The sequence below is a fragment of the Gopherus flavomarginatus genome, chromosome 16 (genome assembly GCF_025201925.1).
Source record: "Gopherus flavomarginatus isolate rGopFla2 chromosome 16, rGopFla2.mat.asm, whole genome shotgun sequence".
NCBI classification, from domain to species: domain Eukaryota; kingdom Metazoa; phylum Chordata; order Testudines; family Testudinidae; genus Gopherus; species Gopherus flavomarginatus.
In genome coordinates, this window is record NC_066632.1 from 22,869,648 (window position 1) to 22,884,225 (window position 14,578).

Below are 14,578 nucleotides of genomic sequence, written 5' to 3' on the forward strand. Positions count from 1 at the left end.
TGCCGCGCAGGCACCAGTGTCTGTCCCCGCTGGGAGTGGTCAGCCGGCGGACGAGGGCTTCCCAAGACCCCCCCTTCCTAGGCGTAGAGGAAGGGCGGGGAGGAGCCCAGTGTATACCGAGGGCACCGTGACACCCCCGGCCAGCAGGGGATCTGCCCGGCGAAGCCCACCCCCCAGCAGGGGATCCTCCCGGCAACGCTCGGCATCCGTGGAGCGGATGCGGCTGGAATATGAAAGGGAGCTGAGACGGGAGGAGCTCGAGTTAAAGAGGCGAGAGCTGGAGGAGAAGGCGAAACAGCGTGAACATGAGGAGAACCAGCGTAAACATGAGGAGAACCAGCGTAAACATGAGGAGAACCAGCGCCAGCGTGAGCAGGAGGAGAAGGAGAACCAGCGTAAACATGAGCGGGAGGAGAAGGAGAAACAGCGTAAACATGAGCTGGACCTGGCCCAGCTGAGGAGCAGTGAGGCCCCAGCTGCGGTGAGTGAGGGGGGACCCAAGCCTACAAAGAGCTTTGATAAGCACTTGCTGCCCCGGCGTAAGGAGGGGGAGGACATAGATACCTTCCTGACGGCCTTTGAGAATGCCTGCGAGCTGCACAGGGTTGACCCTGCAGACAGGATCGCAGTTCTCACCCCCTTACTGGACTCCACAGCCGTGGAGGTGTACAGCCGACTGAAAGGGGCGGAGGCAGGGGACTACGAACTGTTCAAACAGGCCCTGCTCCGCGAGTTTGGGCTGACTCCTGAGATGTACCGGAAAAAGTTCCGGAGCCAGCGTAAAACCCGTGAGGTCACGTACCTACAACTGGTCAACCGGGCGCAGGGGTATGCCCGCAAGTGGACAGCTGGGGCCCAAACTAAAGAGGACCTGCTTGACCTATTCATACTGGAGCACCTGTACGAGCAGTGCCCGTCCGACCTGAGGCTGTGGTTGATGGACCAGAAGCCGGAGAACCCGCAGCATGCAGGCCAGCTGGCCGACCAATTTGTGGACAGTCGGGCAGGGGATGGCAGGGAGGAGTCTCGAAGGAGCAGGCCTGCCTCAACGCAGAGAGAGAGTCAACATGGGACCTCCCAAAGGGGGCCTATGGAGAACCCCCCCCAAAAGGGGAACATCCAGCGGCAGGTCCCTCCGACCCACTCAAGGGGACCCACGAGATATGGGCTGCTATCGCTGTGGCCAACGAGGTCACATACGGGCCCAGTGCCCCAAGCTCAGGGACAGACCAAGCAGACCCAACCCGCAGAGGGTGGACTGGGTAAAAACCCAATCGGAGGAGGGGCTACATTCCCAGGAAAGGGGGGTTGGCAACGTACCACCTATGGATGCTCCCGGTTCCGGGTTTTTGGTTTACCGGGTGGGCGCGGGGCTGCCCCTCCGGAAAGAGTGCATTGTTTCCCTGGAAGTGGATGGGAGGAAGGTCACTGGGTACTGGGACACGGGCGCAGAGGTGACGCTGGCCCGGCCCGAGGTGGTGGCCTCAGATCGGATGGTGCCCGACACCTACCTGACCCTGATGGGCGTGGGCGGGACCCCATTCAAGGTACCCGTGGCAAGGGTACACCTGAAATGGGGGGCCAAGGAGGGCCCCAAGGATGTGGGGGTACACCAATATTTGCCCACTGACGTGTTAATGGGAGGGGACCTTGAGGACTGGCCTACTAACACCCAGAGTGCCCTGGTCGTGACTCGTAGTCAGAGTCGGCAAATGGCACTGCACCCCGAAAACGGGGAAGGTACTCGACCTGAGGTGCAGGACCCTAACTCAGGGAGCGGGGAACGCCCAGGGGCACAGTGCAGAGAGGCTGCGGCCTCAGACCCAGCCAGCAAGAGAGAGCCGGTCCCCATCCCTGTCCCAGCTGCTGAGTTCCAGGCCGAGTTGCAGAAAGATCCCTCCTTGCGGAAGCACCGGGACCGGGCTGACCTTAGTGCGGTACAGACCATGAGGAGAGGTTGCAAGGAGAGGTTCCTGTGGGAGAAGGGGTTCCTGTACCGAGAATGGGCTCCCCCAGGGGAAGTAGAGTCATGGGGGATCAGGAGGCAGCTGGTGGTTCCCCAGAAGTTCCGTCACAAGCTGTTGTACCTGGCCCATGACATCCCTCTCGCAGGGCACCAGGGAATCCGGCGCACCAGGCAGAGGCTGCTACAGAACTTTTACTGGCCTGGGGTCTTTACCCATGTCCGACAGTACTGCCAATCCTGTGACCCCTGCCAGAGGGTGGGGAAGGCCCGGGACAAGGGGAAAGCAGCTTTGAGGCCTTTACCCATCATAGAAGAACCTTTCCAGAAGGTGGCCATGGACATAGTGGGACCTCTCAGCAAGACGACCCGGTCAGGGAAGAAATACATCCTGGTGGTGGTGGATTTTGCCACTCGCTACCCCGAGGCGGTGGCCTTGTCCTCTATCGAAGCAGACACAGTGGCAGATGCGCTGCTGACAATTTTCAGCCGGGTGGGGTTCCCCAAGGAGGTCCTAACGGACCAGGGGTCCAACTTCATGTCGGCCCTGCTCCGGTCCTTATGGCAGAAATGTGGGGTCCAGCACAACTGGGCCTCAGCGTATCACCCCCAGTCCAACGGGCTGGTAGAAAGGTTCAACGGGACGCTGAAGATGATGCTAAAAACATTTATGAACCAGCATCCACAAGATTGGGACAAGTACTTACCTCACCTGCTGTTTGCGTACAGGGAGGTACCCCAGGAATCTACTGGGTTTTCACCTTTCGAACTGTTGTATGGAAGACGGGTGAGGGGGCCCCTAGACCTGATGAGGGACGAATGGGAGGGGAAGGCCTCTCCCGAGGGAGAGTCAGTGGTGGAGTATGTCCTGACCTTCCGGGAAAGACTGGCCGAGTTCATGGGCCTGGCCAGGGAGAATCTGGCCCGAGCCCAGAGGAGGCAGAAGGTCTGGTATGACCGCACAGCCCGAGCCCGTGCCTTCGCCACCGGGGATCAGGTGATGGTTCTTATCCCCGTGAGGAGAAACAAACTCCAGGCCGCCTGGGAAGGGCCCTTCAAGGTTATCAAGCAACTGAATGAGGTAAACTATGTGGTGGAGCTGTCAAACCGGGCACATCACCGTCGGGTGTACCATGTGAACATGATGAAACCATACTATGACAGGGGGAATGTGGTGTTGGCCGTGTGTGGACATTGGGAGGGGCAGGGAGATGACCCCTTAGTGGATCTATTCCCTGGGACAAAAGCTGGTTCCCCCCTGGAGGCGATTCCCCTCTCTGATCAGCTGACCCCGGGCCAGCACGCTGAGATCAGAGGGGTGCTGCATCTGTACCGACAGCTGTTTTCCAACCAGCCTGGACGCACTAATTTGACTGTCCACCGGGTGGAGACCGGGTCACACCCCCCTATAAGATGCTCCCCTTTTCGGGTCACTGGTAAAACTGCCCAGGATCTTGAAAGAGAGGTCAGGGACATGCTGGCTTTGGGGGTGATCCAGCCGTCTTCCAGCCCTTGGGCCTCGCCAGTAGTGCTGGTTCCCAAGAAGGATGGGTCAATCCGGTTCTGTGTGGACTATCGAAAGCTCAATGCCATCACCGTATCTGATGCCTACCCTATGCCCAGGCCTGACGAGCTCCTAGACAAGCTGGGAGGTGCACGGTACCTCACCACTATGGATCTTACCAAAGGCTACTGGCAAGTGCCGCTGGACGCAGATGCCAGGCTGAAATCGGCCTTTATCACCCCTCTGGGGCTCTATGAGTTTTTGACCCTGCCCTTCGGCCTCAAGGGAGCGCCAGCCACCTTCCAGCGCCTGGTGGATCAGCTACTGAGGGGGATGGAGAGTTTTGCCGTGGCGTATATTGACGACATCTGCGTCTTCAGCCAGACCTGGGAGGACCACGTGTCCCAGGTTAAACAAGTCCTGGACCGACTCCGAAAGGCTGGGTTAACAGTAAAGGCTGAGAAGTGCAAGGTGGGGATGGCTGAAGTATCTTACCTGGGCCATCGGGTGGGGAGCGGCTGCCTGAAGCCGGAACCAGCCAAGGTGGAGGTGATCAGAGACTGGCCTGCTCCCCAAACCAAAAAGCAGGTCCAGGCCTTTATTGGGATGGCGGGGTACTATCGAAGGTTCGTGCCCCACTTCAGTGCCATAGCCGGCCCCATCACTGAACTGTGCAAAAAGGGGAAGCCAGACAAGGTGATCTGGACTGAGCAGTGCCAGGAGGCTTTCCGGGCGCTGAAGGAGGCTCTGGTTAGCGACCCAGTTCTGGCAAACCCAGATTTTGACAAACCCTTTATGGTGTTCACCGATGCCTCAGACACGGGACTGGGGGCGGTGTTAATGCAGGAGGATGAAAAGGGGGAGAGACACCCCATCGTGTACCTGAGTAAGAAGCTGCTACCCCGGGAACAAAGCTACGCGGCCATCGAGAAGGAATGCCTGGCCATGGTGTGGGCCCTTAAGAAGCTAGAGCCATATCTCTTTGGGCGACACTTCACCGTGTACACCGACCACTCTCCCCTGACCTGGCTGCACCAGATGAAAGGAGCCAACGCCAAGCTCCTGAGGTGGAGCCTGCTTCTGCAGGACTATGACATGGACGTGGTCCATGTGAAGGGAAGTGCCAACCTGACAGCGGATGCGTTGTCCCGGAGAGGGGACCCTGAACTTCCCCAGGTCACTAGGCAGAGTGACCCCGCTCAGTTCAGTCTCGAAGGGGGGAGAGATGTGATGCAGTAGGGACTGTCTGTGTGGGGAGTGGGAGAGCAGGGGAGGACTTTAGGAGATGGACGATGCCAGAGCCTGTAACCTGAGCTAGGTAAGGGAGGGGAAAGGTCAACACCTTTGCCCGGGAAGGGGACAAAGGAAGGGAGTGGCAGGAGGGAAGCAGTTTGAGTTTGGGCTTGGGGCTGTGTGGGTGGAATTCAGGGTATCCTAGCTAGGATCCAAGCACCCTGAAAGCCCAGAAGGACTCGGTGGAGGGGTCCTGACTGTGCCTGCAAGCTCTGCTGTAACCTGTGTTCCTGTTGTCCAATAAACCTTCTGTTTTACTGGCTGGCTGAGAGTCACTGTGGGTCCCAGGAAGAGGGGTGCAGGGCCGGACTCCCCCACACTCCGTGACAAATGGCTAGATAGATGGTTATAAATGAGGCTAGACAGAAGATGGGTAGGGGTGGATATGAATGGGGATAGATATATGTGGGGATAGACAGATGGGTGTGGATGGGGATAGATAGATGAAAAGCCCTTTAACACAGCATGAGTCCCACTCTAAGGACCTGAAATGCGAGTTCCTTTTCTCCTTTCTCTTTTATGACACTGGATTCCTCTGTGAAATGGGGATGGGAACATGGCCTAGTGGGTAGCGTAATGCACTAGAATTCAGGACAGCCGGGTTCTGTTGCTGGGCTCTGCCACGGACTTGCTGTGTGACTTTAGGCAAATCACTTATGCTCTTTATGCCCGGTGGAGCATGGCCTCTGTGGTCCGTTCGATCCTGGACTTGCTGCTGGTGAAGTTGCCAGTGACAGTGGTGGTTGGCCCGTCATGTGGGGCATGGCCTAAGATTTGCAGCCAATGGGCAGCACGCCTTGCTTTTTAAAACAGACTGGGGAGAAGTTGTTTTGACCTAGTTGTATTGATTAGCCCTTAAAGCAGAGGTCCCCAAACTGTGGGATGCACCCCTCTAGGGAGGCGCAGCACGGAGGAATGTTCAGGGTGGCACGGCAGGGTTGGGCTATCCTCCACAGGGGGGCGGGGAGGGAGTGCCACCCAGTCCTGTCCACTCCCAGCTCTGCTCTGGCCTCGCCCCTAGCGGTGACCTCAGCGCCATCCCTGTCCCCAGCCTTGGCAGAGCTCCACACCCTGCCGGGGGGCCTGGCTGTCAGCCCCCACCACGGCTTGGTCCCTGGCTTTGCTCTCGGCCCCGGCCGCAGCTAGGGTGAAAAATCGGGGTGGGGGGGTAATAGGAGCCTATATAAGAAAAAAGACCCCAAAATTGGGACTGTTCCTATAAAATCAGGACATCTGGTCACCCTAGCCACAGCCCCAGCTGCGGTCCCAGCCTTGGACCCCTTACACCTCTCTGTCTTCCCCCTCCCCGGAGTCACGGCCCTGCTCCTGGCCCTGCGGGGTGTGGACAGGGGCAAGCAGGGCGCAACCCTCCAAAGTGTGGGGACCACTGCCTTAAAGGGTTCCCTGGGTCAAGTGGTGGATCTGTGTGGAGGGAGTCAGTGCGTCTCGCGGGATCAGAACCTTTTCTAGCCACAGCCTGAATCTCAACATCTGGGTCCAGATTTCCGATGTCCCGGAGCCCTAGGGCATCCCAATCTATTCCTCACTGGTGAGCCAGGTCCATCCAAGGGTGCCTCTGAGCAGGGGCTGAGCACTAACCTGCCTCCCTCTTGAGAACCGAGCAGCCCGTTAACCCCTCAGTGGCACTTTTGGCTGGGGAGGTGTTGCTCCTCTGAGTCTGGCCAGACTCCAGCTCTGGCCATTCATTACATTCTTGCAACACTGTTGCTGTGCACTGTTAAAGAGGAGCCACGGGTCAACTCCAGAGGAGGCCGCACTTTGACGCTGGGCAAAGTGATTCCAATATGCGGTAGGTAACGTGTGCTGTTAGCTATAGCATGGCGAGGCCATGGACTGGGACACCTGGGTTCTATTCTGCTGGGTGTCCATGGCGGGGCCCTTCCCCAGTGCCTCAATTTCCCCATCCAGGGGCAACAATACCCACTGCCATTGCTTTGGGCTCTGTGGATGAGAAAGACTAGGGGTTATTAATAAAGTGCTTTGGGATGTGGGAGGCGTCAGGCCAGCCATATCCTTCCATGCATGCTGCTGTTTGCTCAGCATTGCAAGCCATGGAGAGGGTCCGGGAGAGAATCTGCAAGGCCCTGCGAGCTCCTCCGGCTACACACACCTGCCCAGCTAGCTTAGCATAACTTCCCTTTGTGTCTGTAATTCCAAACCCCTGTGCTTTTTGTTTCACTAACAAACTGAACAGCGCCATAAAAGGGCATGGAGACCCGTTGGACCGGTCCCACCCCGTTCTAGGTGCACCGTGCCTGGCCAGGCTCCAAGGCTCCACTCCCTCTGCAGTATCTCAGCAGGAGCGAAATATTTGTCTGAGCGGCAAATTCTTTCCTGATAAGAAAGGAGGGGATGGGGAGGGGATGGGGTGGGAGGGGATCCCCATTGCAAACCTCTTCCCCTGCCTTCCGTGAGACATGAAGCGGAGGGGAGGAGGGAAGCAGGCAGGGCTTCTTCTGGGGCAGTTCAGGCTGCAGTGGGGGCTGTGGAGCTTTCTCAGTAAGAGGGATCTGGGATTCTTTAGGGCCATTGTCTACATGGTGCAGGGCATGACAGAGGGGCTTCCCCAGAACCTGGCACTGCAGGGCATGACAGAGGGGTCCCTCATTGACACTGCAATGAATGACAGAGGGATCCCCCAGTCCCTGGCTCTGCAGAGCATGACAGAGGGGTCCCCCAGCCCCCGGTGCTGCAGTGAATGAGTGCAGGGAACTGGACTCGATGACCTCTCGAAGTCCCTCCTAGTCCTATGATTCTATGACACAGGGGTCCCCTGACACTGCAGTGCATGACAGAGGGTCCCCCAGCCACTGGCAAAGGCACCTCTTTCCTATAGATCCTCAACGCTTGGAGCCCCTCACCCCCCTTCCCAAATCCTTAGCACTGTGTAATTCTCCTCCTGCTGCTGCTCCTTTCCTACCTAGTTACCTGCAGCCGGTCCTGTAGGGATAGACTTGTGTGTACATGGCTATGCATGCAGGGCCAGGTGCTCCAGAGTGCCCTGCACCCAGCAGCTGCCATTGAGAACAATGGAGAATCCCCACCCCCCAGACTGAACCCCCACCCTCAGTCTGTCTGTTATCAGGCTGTCTGTCCATCCAGCCGTCTCTCTGTTCATCCACCCATCCCCGCCTTGCAATAACAATCTCCTAAAGTAGGTCTTTATCTCCCACTTATTACAGGGTCAGTCCCCTCCCTTGCCCCCAGGCCGCCCCAATTCACTGCAATATTCAAGCAATGTCCATTTAGGTCCCTGGCTTTTATCCTCCGGCCCTGCGGTTTGAGGCTTGGGTTGGGGAGGCGCTTTGGGGCTGGAGCAGACATGGATGGCGCTGATCCATGGTGTTATCATTATGTTGTCCTAGACTACTAGGGAGAATCCCTGGACAAGGCAGTCTCTGGATAACCTAATCAGCAGAGGTCCGCAGACCCCCGATCTGGGACTCCCAAGCGAATGAACAGCCTGCTCTAAATGTCTTGGGGTGTGGCAACCGCCCTGCTGTGAAATGCCTGGCCTAGCTGCTGGGAAGCCAAGCTTCCCTTGCGTGCTTTGATGCTGAGGGCAAACAGGGCTCGGACCTTAAGGGTATGTCTACACTGCAGTAAAAGACTCGCAGTACAGCTGGTCCAGTCAGCTGACTGGGACTCAGGCTGTGAGGCTAAAATATGCAGTGTAAACAGTCGGGTTTGGGCTGGAGCCCGGGATCCTAGACCCCATGAGGAGGGAGGGTCTCAGAGCTCAGGTTCCAGCCCAAGCCTACATTGCAGTTTTTAGCTGGGCAGCCTGAGCCCTGCAACCCTGAGTCAGTTGAGCTGGGCTCTGAGACGTGGCGCCGCAGGCTTTTTATTACAGTACCCGTAGATTCTTCCTTAGCTTGTAGCCACAGATCTCTCCAGCGATGACAGCAGATGCCCTCAACCCTGTGTGTGCTGAAAGCCAAGCTGGGTGTGGCCACATGCTGGACTGAGAATCAGGACTGGTTCTAGAGGCCCATTATTGGGGGGTGTATTGGGGGGCCAATGGGTAATTTCGGGGCCCCCTGGATGTCACTATTTAAAAAACAAACAATCTTCCAGGAGCCCAGATGCTTGTTAGGCCCCTGGAAAATCTGGGATTTGTAGTTTAAAAAAGGTAAAATTTGGCTACTGGGTCAGTATTTTGCCGTGATTTGTAATTTATATCACAGATGAAGATTCTCCAATTGGTGGCTGTTCCACTGCTTAACGTCTGATGACGTTATACATATTTTGGCCTTTCTGACAATAATTTGGGAACCCTTGAAGATTGATTTTGGGGTGCAAACGTCCCCTTTGCCTCCCTGGTAATGCTGGGCCAGCTGAAGATAAAAGCCAGGCAACGTCATTCTAACATAACGTGAGTGTCTATTGCTTGCATGTAGCACTGTCTTCTGGGGGCATGGGAGGAGGGGTGGGAGACTGAGGCTATAACACATTTGAGGCATAAAGATTTCCCTTTGGAGACCTTTATTACATAGCAAAGATAGATTAGATAGATGAGTATGGGGATGGATAGGCGTGGATGGTTACATAGATAAATGTGTATGGGGATGGATGCATCTGAGGGTGGATGAACATAAAAACAGCCAGATTGGGTCAGACCAAAGGTCCATCTAGCCCAGTATCCTGTCTTCCGACAGTGGCCAGTGTCAGGTTCCCCAGAGGGAATGAACAGAACAGGGAATCATCAAGTGATCCATACCCTGTCGCCCATTCCCCACTTCTGGCAAACAGGCTAGGGAAACTTAAGGGCATTGTTTTGATTCCCTGCCCATTCTGGCTAATAGCCCTTGGTGGACCCATCCTCTATGAATTTATTTGTTCTTTTTTTGAACTCTGTTATAGTCTTGGCCTTCATAACAGCCTCTGGCAAATGTGTTACAGGGATGGATGGGTAGATTAGAGTTGTATGGGGATCCATAGATAGATCTGTATGGGGATGGATAGATAGATATGGAGTGGATGGATGGATGGATAGATGTGCATGGACATAGATAGACAGATAGATGGATTAGATAGATGTGTATGGGGAGGGATAGATAGATGTATCTGAGGATGGATAGATAGATGGATGTATATGGGGATATGTAGACAGATGAGTCTTCTCCAGTAGAATCCAGTGACTTGGTCATAGTCACCAGCTGTTTTCTCCAGCTTGACTTTCCATGTGTAATTTCCGAGAAGATCATTTCCTGGCAGATCATCAAAGGCAGAGGCCTCAATTGCTGCCACTTAGAAGAAAGGGAAAAAGCCCTGCCTGAGGGTGCCTCACCTTCACTCTCCTAGACCGGCGCAGTCGCTCCCTTTAATGAGGGACAAGTTCAGCCATGAGGATCCTGCCTCATTATACTTCCACTATCTAGGTTCTAATCCTGGTGCTCACCAGCTGCCAAGAACGTTCCAACCTGCTGAGTGCAGTCATCCCCGATAACAAGCGAGGAGCCACAGGTGCAGAGGCCCCGCCCCAGGCTTAGTAAAATCCATTGCTAGGTTCTGCATGTGTGTGTGTGATGGGGGAGGTTACCTTCTATAGGAGCATCAGGCAGCATACGGGAGCCAGTGGACCAATGATCATAACAAGTGCTATGGGCCAGTTTTGATCCTAAGCTACACTCCATGCAGGTATCAGAGGGGTAGCCGTGTTAGTCTGGATCTGTAAAAGCAGCAAAGAATCCTGTGGCACCTTATAGACTAACAGACGTTTTGGAGCATGAGCTTTCGTGATGCATGTAGTGGAAATTTCCAGGGGCAGGCTAATGGGTCTGGGTTGGGGTGGAAGGCCGGGAAGAATAAGAACATAAGAACAGCCATACTGGGTCAGACCAAAGGTCCATCTAGCCCAGTATCCTGTCTTCTGACAGTGGCCAGTGCCAGGTGCCCCAGAGGGAATGAACAGAACAGGGAATCATCAAATGATCCATTCCCTGTTGCCCATTTCCAGCTCTTAGCAAACAGAGGCTCGGGACACCATCCATGTCCATCCTGGCTAAAAGCTATTGATGGACCTGTCCTCCATGAACTTATCTAGTTCTTTTTTGAACCCTATTCTAGTCTTGGCCTTCATAACATCCTCTGGCAAGGAGTGGCACAGGTTGACTGTGGGCCCAGGTTGAATGTGAGCCCATGTCCCTTTCTAAAGGATGGGTAAATTAGTTGCTGATTTATGGAGGTTTCTTGGATCTACTGATCTAGACCCAAGACTGGGAATGGACCCAGCAGATGGGTCCATAGATCTAAGGGGCACCTGTCATGCACTCCTCAAATCTGGCAGCTCACATCCCTCCCCTGCAGTGGACACAGCCCCCGATCCTGGATACACGGACCCAAGGATCTTACACCAGGCCATTGGTCAAAACTTGAATGATCTAAGTGGGCAAATGCTTCGCCCTTTCCTTGACCCCTTTTTCCCATACAGGCAAATCTCCCAATGAGCCACTAATCCCATCCGCATCTGTGAGCCAGAGGCAGGTCCTGCTCACTCATCAGAACTCAGGAACTCACCCCCCACCCAAGGGTGCATGTGCTTAGGATGGGAGTTGGAAAAGGATCTCCAAAATCCAAGGAGGTGGAGGGGAAGGTTGGGGAACAGAGGGAATTGCCAGACCCAAGGTCCATCTAGTTCAGTATCCTGTCTCCAACAATGGTTGGCACCAGATGCCTCAGAGAAAGGAGCAGAAATCCTGCAATAGGCAGGTGTAGGATAACCTGTCCTCCTCACAGAATTCTCATCCTCATTCATAATGGTCAGAGCTCAACTTATACCTTGAAGCACAAGATTTAATATCCCTTCCAAACACTCTTCTTTGATGATTAGCTGTTCTCTGTCTCCTCCTCCTTGGCTGGATAGACCACAGAGGGCTTTGGGCACTCTCCCCAGTGGACACCGCCTCTTCCAGGGAAGGGCATATTTTTCCCATTGAGGACAGTTCCCATTACGAGATGATAGAACTTTCTCAGCATGACTCCTCCGTCTTCTCCATGGTCTCTATGGTTGAATGGCCACCATGCAAATGTCCCTCCAGGAGAGGCTTAGCTGCTGTGTCTTAGAATCCTTGAATATTAGGGTTGGAAGAGATCTCAGGACATCATCTAGTCCAACCCCCTGCTCAAAGCAGGACCAACACCCACTAAATCATCCCAGCCAGGGCTTTGTCGAGCTGGGCCTTAAAAACCTCTGAGGATGGAGGTTGGGTCTTCTGTTGTCATCACAGGCACTGGCTTCCTCCTTTCCCTGGGGGTACTCAACCCCCACTCAGCCCAGGTCATGCCCCCACTCCATCCCTTCCCTCAAGCCCCCATCTTGTCCTGCCTTTTCCCACCCCTGCTCTGCCCTAGGCCCTGCCCCCACCGCACCCCTTCCCCCATGGCCCCACTCCCGCCCCGCCTCTTCCCGCCCACACCCCACCTCTTCCCACCCAGTTCGACATCCTTCCCCTAGCAGGCCCAGTCCCTGCTCCTCCTTCCCCACAGCAGAACAGCTGATTGTGACGGGCGGAAGGCGCTGAGAAGGAGGGGGAGAAGTTGATTGGTGAGGCTGCCAGCAGGCAGGAGGTGCTGGGCAGGGGGAGCTGGCAGCCGGTGGGTGCTAAGAACCCACTAATTTTGGAGCACCCATGGAGTCGCTGCCTCTGGTTATCATGTGAACTCAGTGATATTTCGACAGAGGTTCTCTTTAATGTGTCTCTCGCGGCTCTTTGCAGCACATGCTACTAGAGCATGGTGGGGTTGAATTATTAACCAGTCGAAGTCATTTGACTGTCATACTGTTTAAATATGAATATACAGCACTTACCGTGAATGAAACAATGAATTCACATTCCTGTGGCGTTTTCGGATAACGTTGATCGCTAATTGGAGGTGTGAGTATCGCTGGGCCGACTACATGCCCTGCCCACTGGAGCTGTTGGGATTTCACTACGTTTACAATTAACTGGATACTCTTGTAATCTATGTGATACTAGTGCCTGCAATCTCAGAGACTTCGAGCCCAGAAGGGACCAATCGTGATCATCTACTCCGACCTCCTGCACATCACCGGCCACAGAACCTCGCCCACCTTCTCCTGTGGTGGGCCCAGCACCTCTGGCTGAGTCACTGCAGTCCTCAAAGCTTGATTTAAAGGCGTCATGTTTCAGAGAATCCACCATTTACCCTAGTTCAACTAGGGTGGCCTGGAGTCTCCAGTAATTAATTCAAGATGATGGCATGTGATGAAACCTCCAGGAATACATCCAACTCCAAAACTGGCAACCCTAGTTCAAACCAGGAGCACTGGAACAGGGGGAGCCGGGGGGCCATGGCCCTCCCACTTTTCAACCAGCTGAAAGGATGAGCAATGGGGAAGAGGGGGTGAGGTCCTGGGGGGGAAAGGGGCGGCGTGGGGGGGGCCTTGGGGAAGGTGCAGTGTGAGGGCGAGACCTTGGGGGCGGGGCCTTGGGGGAAGGGTCAGTATGGGGATGAGACTTTGGAGGGAAGGGGAGGTGCAGGTGCAGGCTTTTGGGGGAGGGGGCAGCACAGGGGGGTGGGGCCACAGTGAGGGCACCGGTGGCCCCCCCACTTTTAGGGACCATCTGCCTCTCCTGGTTCAAACCAGCAAGTGACACATGCCCCATGCTGCGAGGAAGGTGAAACCACACTCTCCCCCATCGCACCACCCCCAGGGTGACCGGACAGCAAGTGTGAAAAATCAGGACAGTGGGTAGGGGGGTAATAGGAGCCTATATAAGAAAAAGACCCCAAAATCGGGACTGTCCCTATAAAATCAGGACATCTGGTCACCCCCCCTCCGCTAATCTGTTCTCAGGGAAAATTCCTTCCCACCCTTAACTGTGGCAATCACTTAGACCAGGCCTGCACAACTCGTAAAGTGTTGAGGGCCATATTACTCCAAAGAAAACAGCTGAGGGCCGACCACCCCCCGGCCCTGCCGACCCCCTGCCAGTGCCACCAAGCCCCCCGAAACACAACCTCCCCCCAGCACCACCCGCCCCGCGGAAACCAACCCTCCTTCCCCAGTGCTGCCCCACTGAAACAGCAGTATTGAACCTTGGTAATATAAACGGGCCCCTAAGATAGTATAATTAAAGTAAAAGAAAAATGTCTTTTTGGTAGAAGTAGAATAAGATCTTCCCCCAACTTCGTAATCAGTTGCCCTGTTGAATGAATGAGGTGTGACTGAGGAGGGTCTGGAAGGCAGCACCTCCAGACAGTTGCAACCCTTGACTCCTCCCTCGCCTCCTCAACCCCCCACCCTCCCGGCTCCCCTCCTCATCCCCCGCCACTGCCCACCCGCCTCTTCAGCCCCCCTCCGTCACCTGCCACTTGCCTACTCACCCCCCACGGGCCGCACAGTGAGCCCATGTTGTGCAGGCCTGACTTAGACCCTGAGCATGTGGGCAAGACCCAGTCTGCCCCCACCCCTTGCATTTTACATGTGTTTGGATGAATTTGCCCGACTTCATGGGCATAAACCAGCCAGCATGTTGGAAAATGCCATCCTTTATCAGCATGTTGGAAAATGCCACGGCTTATCAGTGCTGGCTACAGCCGATGGGGATTTTTCCAATGAAACGTTTTTTTTCACTGGAAATGCAGATTAGTCAACCCTAAAACTTGGAATGGGAAAAGGTGGGTTTTGAGGAATTTCTCAACCTGGAAAATTTTTGAAGAAAAAAAGGTTTGAAATGTTCTGCTTTGGCATTTTCCAAACCAAGAATTCTGCTTTGGAATGACTTGTTGTTTTGCAATGTAAGATAACTAGAGGAATTTTGCAAGCCAAA